Raw genomic sequence first — 7609 nt, 5'->3', positions numbered from 1 at the left:
TTTGTATTTTTGCTTTGTTTTTTTTTTTTAGAAATTTTTTTATGGTAGGTCGTGAATTGTAGTAACAACAATTCATAAACGATTACAAAGATTTTGTCAGTTTTGATTTTTTAAATGATTTATATGAATATAAAATATACATTTGTTATTCGAATCTAAAGAATAAAAATAAAGAATCTGTCACATTTATTTATTGATGTGATCAACCATGTTTGGTATGAGATGGAACTTAAAATCGAATCATTTCCAAAGATGTAAGAAAATGGTATATATTGGCACAACACTCAATAGTAAACTGGCCCACCAATGGTAATATGTACATATGTAGGTACTAGTGATGTAAACATACCGGCTTTACAAAGCCCAACCTTTCGTCTTGTTAGGATTATTCACTCACAAGCGTGAAAGACCTAAAACAATAATAATATATAATTTCTATCATGTAAATAGAAAAAAGGAAACGGATACTGTTCCGAAATATTGGAAAAGGTTAGATTTCAAAGACTCAAAGGCTTTCCCAAATCACTTTTACATCTTTTCATGAGGATGGGTATGAAGATTTAAAGACAGTGATTCGATTTGCCACAAATGATGTCAAATTTTCCTCGTTATGGGAACTCTTGAACCCCTAATATAGCATTATTTATCTACCTTTGGTCCCATCGGAACCAAAATACTTAAGACAGAACGAGCGAGGTTCAATAAACACTATTCAGAAAAATAGTTTAATGAATGAAGTCATTATTAACTTCAATTACGGAAACACAATAATGGACTTTTCATGAACTTCCAGGTCCCTTAAAAGCCTCCTTGTTGACATTAAAGGATTGACTTCAATCAGAGCTCAATCTTGGCTGGTATTGTTGTTGTTCTTGGCCTTCCTGATCTCTTTTAAGCTCTGAAACTCGTGTCCCCCTTCCTTAATATATCCCTAACCTTGTATACAGTCTTGACAGGCAAACGGAACCTCTCAGCGATGTCCATGAGCTTCTCACCTGCCTCGATCCGCACTGCAATTCTTTTGCAAAGAGCCTCCAATTTCAATCGTTTCAGCGAACGGCTTATAATTTTTGTTACCCTCAAGCTAGAGACAATATTTTAACCTTGAAAATTTGAAATAAATTCATGTAACTTTTGTCGTAATTTATAGTCATTATCATAGCTCAAAAGGAAGCTATGATTATGCTAAATCGCATTAATGGAATTTCCAAGCAACTGGTATATATGAAGTAAAAAATAATTTGGGATTTTCTTCTTGTCTTGATTTTTGTTTAAGAGTGTTTTTATGTTGTTTAACCCCGAAATGAATAGGCTATTACAAGGAAATAGTGCCTTTTTTTTAAAAGGCATGTACCAAAAGATATGTAGGTATGTACGTCTATTGATACATTCATCGACCTTCCCTCTTTTTATTAAATCATATACATTTTTCTTTTCTTGATACAGGAGAGGTGACCATTGGTTTTATTCTTCATTTTTTCAATAGTGGAATTAATAATTTAAATCTATTGCAAAACATTACATATTTATTCCATCTCTCAACCTTTCCTCCTTCAAAAGAAAAAGAGAAACGAGCATAATTTAACTGGTAGACTGTCAATTTATGCACTTATAAATTTTTTTTTTTTTAAATGTTCCTTTAATTGATTCGATGGAGTTGCAGCAATTCAGAATAAGTAAACATGATGGAATTACATTTACTACATCTGACCTAGGAATCTTCTTTGAATTTTATATACATGAAGTATATTTCTTTCTCTAAGAATGACCAGGACATATATTTATGTAACTATTTCACATTTCTTTGGTTAATTGTAAAAGATTAAAATTATTCTCCTGGGACCTCGTTTTTCATGGACTTTTTTTTGGATTGTTTTTCGAGAAAAAAACAATTTATTGGAAAAACACGCACTTAATTATTTTATAAAATAGGGCCACCCTCATGTAGTTCATTCAGTGAAAATTTGAATAGGCATTAAAAATTGACCTGAGTTTTAAACGAATTATGCTTTGCAAAAAAAACTGCATTATCAAATCTGTCAGATTTTTGGAAGATTTTTAAAAAGTGATAATTTTTACTTGCTAAATACAAAAATTCTTTGATGGAGGGAGGGGGGATACAAATCTGAGCTCCATACCTGCTGCAGACGGGCATGAATGGGCAAATTGCTAATTATTCTTTAAAAAAGCACCTACATCAAAACTACAAATGAATATTCACCTGTTAATTTAGGAAATATATACGAAATTTGACTTTCTCAAGATCTTATTGGCAGAACCGGATATATCAATACAAAATGTGGGATCCTATCATTCGCAATATTTGGAATACCTAGGGACTCTATTGTTTCCATTAAAGTGCAGAGCCTAATACAAGCACCTCCAATGCACTCCTCCTAAATTTAACATTGTATATTTGTAAAAATAGTAAAAAATTGATGTTTTCTTTTTCAATATACAGAGTCAGTACCCAAAACATAAAGAAGCTTTTAATTACAAGATTATCCCCCTTTCCTTTTTTACCAGGTTTAACTACATGACAGCCGAAATAAAAATGATCAAGTTTTGTTTTTATCCTGTGTCTCTACGTATAAATATATTGAAGCACCAACAACAACGGCTGTGCTTGTGCGATCTTCTCTGCGCCGGTATCAGTGCCGAGAAGGCTGCAAAGACCTTTGATATCTCTATCCAGACTCCCTTCAACATCAAGAAATCCATGATATCCCCATCCCAGAAGAACTAAAACTTATGCACTTATAATATGGCAGACTTCTGGCCAGCCACCATTTGGCCCTCTTCCAGCACTGACCTTAACCTCTGGACTTTGTAGTTTAAAGTGTTTTGGTGAAGAATGTCTTCTGCAACTCTCATCCAAATTTAGATTCGATCCAAGCTGTCATCGTCATCTTAGATCTGATATCTAGGACTGAACTGGACCGACCAAAACTGAATTGGACGAGACTACAGCATTAAGTCATAAATAAGGACCTATACAACAAAAAACCGTCCGTTCTTTTCAGATATTTATTTGTATACAAGAAAAGGTACAGAGATGCTATAAACAATTGTAAAAAATATGATTATCAATCCTCATTCTGTCATATTTTTATCAACTTACTACATACAAGCTACTAATGTCCCAAACGTCAATGTTTAAAAAAACACACACACAAAATATACGTATTATGTGTTAAAAAAAAAAAATTACTTCGAGTATTTTTTTTTTTTAGTCAAATTTGTAAAAGTTTTTTTATAGCTCATTATTAATTACTTAACATAAAACAATAAAGGCGGTAAAACTTTATTTTCTCAAGTGTGTATATTATATGAAGAAAAAAATATCACTTTAAGTTAGTAAGTAAGTAAGTAGAGAAAGGAAAAAAACCACCTTCTTAAAAAAATAATAGTACACTACATAAGATAAGATTAAAAAGAAAAAAAAAACACTCTTCTTGAAGACGCTGTTTATCTATTTTAAAATCTTAATTTCTTTCTTTTTCTACTCCTCCTCCCTAGAAACTGGATCAGAAGAAGAAGAAAAAAAAAAAAATGAAATGAATGGTACCCCCCTCCCTCTTATCTTCTTCTTCTAACCATTTTCTCTCCTTCTTCTTCTCCCAAATACATACTACTACTACTATGTGTTGAAGAAGAAGAAAAAAACTGTCTACAAAGATAACCATCTAAGGGCTTTACTTTATGTATTTTTATCATGTGTATGTTTTCTAATGACAGAACATTGACACTTTTTGTTAATGTACTACAACATAACTATTTTGGGCGGCTAATGGAGCTGATGACTCCTTATTGTTTTTTATTACCGCGTGTAGGATTGACCGTCCTAAGAATCTTGTAGCGGGCGAGTTTTGTTGCTGTTGTCAATATGAAGAGTGTTTTTTATCTTACTAAGCTGTTATTATTATATACATACATATAACTCCGGTGCGTTTTTTTAGCTGGCCAGTTTTTTTAGAATTGGTAGCATATAGAAGGAATCTTGTTTCCCTTTGCAGTTGTCATTATTATTTAATTCCTGAGTAGTGAACATCCTTTCCCAAATAGATTCAATTAAATTGAAGCCCTGATTGAAAATTCGTGTGTGTTCATAAAAGACGGGGTGTAACCCTGAGGTTTTGTTGTGGAGTTATAATTGTAAGTCCTTGTTGAACTCAGACTAGAATTGAGGATCAACATTGGAGTAATTCTAGCAAATGTCCTTGTTTATATTTTATTTTCCTTCCTCTCTTGTCAATGTTGATTGTTGCTGATCTAATGAAACGTCATGAGCATGACTGTTTTTCTCCTTCAAAACATTATTCAAATTGTTAGGGATACCATGTTGATTTCGGTTTCATTTTTTAACATGGCCATTCCAAACTGGATTTTCACGTTTGATTATACTATTTCATTCTTGAGGAGATAAGATCTAAATATAAAGACGAGTATTTGTGCCCACGAATAGTGATGAAAATCAGCTGTATTTTTTAGCTCGTCTGTTTTTTGTATTTTTTTGAGTTGGCAAATTCAAGAGTAAATGTCCTCATTCTGAACATTTAATTTCTAATTCCAAAAGAGTGAAATCCTTTTCCACTACATTCAAAACCGAATTGAATATTAATGTGTGTGCTCATAAAAGACAGGGTAAAAATTGTAAGTCCTTGTTGGGGTCCAAGTAGAATTAAGGATCAACATCGGAGTAATTCTTGCCAATATCATTGTATATTTCCTTTTCCTCCTTCTTCCTTGTTACAAGTGGTTGTAGGTGATCTAATGAAAAATAAGGACCAGTAAGTTGCTCTTCTTCCAAAACATTATTCATGCTGTCAGGGTTACCATATAGGTTCTAAGTTTCTTCCTTGAACATACCCAAAATACCCTTGATTTTCACCACTACTCATGAATGACGGAGATTAACACTGAGGAGAAGAATTACTTGATACAAAGCAAGATTTGTGTTTATTTTATTCATCTCACAGCTAATTTAATGAAACATCATCACAGAGAATCTGTTCTACTTTTAGGAACAGATTTCAAATTGTCAGGGTACTCATGAAAGTTTTCAGTTTTTTTTACTTTTTATGTACTGATAATTCATACGATTTACAAACCTAGCCATGTTTCTATATACGTAGTAGGGTTTTTCTCGAGGGCCCTGTTTTTCAGTTCATTATGAGGCCGTTATGATTTTTAGTAGTATACCGAACAAATTATGAAAGCAGCTCTAGAAAGTAAAATAAAACTTTGTCCGATTGCCAACAAATACAAATTTCAGACGCGAGTAAATGCTCGGAATTTACTATTCTAATAATATTCATGCTCGTGCATAGAATTAACGTTTCTGAAACATGCTCATTTGAATTTTTTGGCTCTAATATTTAAAATGCATTTGAAAAAAGGAAAGTCTGTATAATTTTGCAAATCTGATATTGTAGGACTTTTGATTTCAGAGAGAAACTTGATCCTGTAGATATGTAAATCCAATAACATGTTTTGTACTTTATATTTATAAGAAGAAATGTAAACTTGAAATTGATATAGACATCAATAAATTAATTATGTAGGGGAAAAAGAGGCAGTTTAATACAAAATTCACATTTTGGCATTTATTCAGCTGATAAAAGTTGATATGGGAACGTACAAGATTTTTTTCTATCCTTAAAACTATTGGTGTCGAAAGGTTAGGATCTATTAAAATTAGAAGAAAATGCTTAGATTTCCTTCAATACTCACACGAGATGGGAAGAAAAGCGACGATGAAGAGGAGCTTAATCTTCATTTTAAAAAAGCTAATACTTATAAGTAAGAAAATGGACAAATGAAAGATAAATGTAGAGGTGGAGAAATACCATTGGACCTCATAACGAACAAATTATTTATGGGTAAAAATAAAAAGAAAAGTAATATGATTTTAGCATTAATATGTGGGATTTATTTTATAGCTAAGTGAAAAAAAAATCATTCACTTTTTATAGAGATGGAACTTCTGTGTACAAATTTGTGAATAAATGATAAAAATAATCCTTGTGAATGGCACATATCAATGTGCCAATTAGTAGATCAGCCTAAAAAATCCAAATGCTATTACATATTACAATTATTATTTCTTATCCGTAGCTTACCTACCTATAAGTGGAGTAAATGGAAAAAATATTGGAGTAAGATTATCTGAGCTTTACTGTCATTCCATGCAATGTACGCAATGATGGAATAAACACTATGTACCTCACAGGTTGTTTTTTTTAAATAATTGAGTGAGCGATAATATATGGAAAAGTGCACAACTCTTGCAGTTGTAAAACTTTCGTTAAACAATTTTTCTCTGCTAATATCCATTTATTGTTAGAAATGGAACATTTATGTTCCAATGTCCCTTTTAGTGTTAACCTTATACCTCATGGGGAAGAAAATGAAGAATATAAAGTTATGCTGTTCACTTGATAAAACTTTCCTGTGAGAGTCCTTGAAAAATGGATTTGGAAAGGAAATATTTAAAAAGATTTAACATCATCCCTTTAAAGAAGTTTGAAAAACATATAATATTTAAAATTGTTTTTATTTTTTTTACTTGTTTTTGGTTTATAATAGTGTTTTTTAACTAATTTTTATTAATTGAATATGCAAATGGGAATTTGGGATCAATTAATAAACAAAAATAATGTATCAAACAATACTTCGGGGATCAACTTTATAACTTTAAATGTTATAAAAGTTTTTAGCGGTTTGTATCAAGTAGAAATAAATATTTTAGTTGGTAATCTGCATAACTCACTCACCCAAGAGTTTTAATCATTAACACATTGAAAAACTTAAAGTCAAAAAGTTAAAAACTTTTTGTTATTCATGACAAAAAAATATAACTAAAAATTAAATCTTTAAGACCTCAGATTTCAATGTTGGATTGAGCTATAGTTCCAATAGATTATTTCTAAGCTGGTGCACTGTCAATAATTCCACAAACCATTTTATGTTTTTCTGTCTTGTCGTAAAAATTAAGATGGAATGACTCGTAAGTAATGCATTATTAGGGACATGGCAATAATGGCCAAAGTTAACGAGCAGTACTCTAAAACCTGAACACTTGGAATTATAAACTGCTACAAAGTATAATTTATAAATTAACAATGAAATTTCAACATAATTAATATATTAAATTGTGAGCTTTCTTAATCTTTAATGTAGACGCCCTTAGCCTCAACGATGGCTTCCAGGAGGCCGCGGAAGGGCTTGCACCCACTGCCGTTGTATTCTTCTTTCATGGCGTCCCAGTGCTGACTGACAGTAGCTTTGAGGACCTCGGGGATTGGATGACGGACACTGCCGGCCTTCCTCTGGACATGTACCTAAAAAATGTAATCAACAGGGTTGACATCAGAGCTGTTGAGCCCCAAAAGTGTCGATAAAGAGTTCAAAAGATTCAATCCAACCTCATTCAATAGACTCTTACAACAGTGAAGAGTGGTTTCTTTCATTCCTGGTGTTAAAAGCGGGTTCTCCACCCTCACAAGGCTCTTTCTAATTTTTGATAGTTCTTTGAACAGTATGGTGTGAAACTCCGAGATATCTTGCATGGCCCTCGTGGACTTGAGGGTATTAGCTTGTCCTGTTT

At 32.1% G+C, this 7609-nt stretch overlaps 1 long non-coding RNA gene across 1 annotated transcript; it reads left to right on the top strand.

Moving 5' to 3' along the window:
* The first annotated feature begins 848 nt into the window (after positions 1–848).
* On the top strand, positions 849–2713 carry LOC139905509 (uncharacterized). Its single transcript, XR_011780332.1, has 3 exons — positions 849–1368; positions 1447–2462; positions 2527–2713. It is a non-coding gene; the product is annotated as an uncharacterized lncRNA (long non-coding RNA).
* The last annotated feature ends 4896 nt before the right edge of the window (positions 2714–7609 follow it).

This window comes from Lepeophtheirus salmonis, chromosome 5 (genome assembly GCF_016086655.4).
Source record: "Lepeophtheirus salmonis chromosome 5, UVic_Lsal_1.4, whole genome shotgun sequence".
NCBI classification, from domain to species: domain Eukaryota; kingdom Metazoa; phylum Arthropoda; class Copepoda; order Siphonostomatoida; family Caligidae; genus Lepeophtheirus; species Lepeophtheirus salmonis.
The sequence above is the reverse complement of the archived record's forward strand: the minus strand, read 5'-3'. Positions and strand labels throughout refer to the sequence as shown.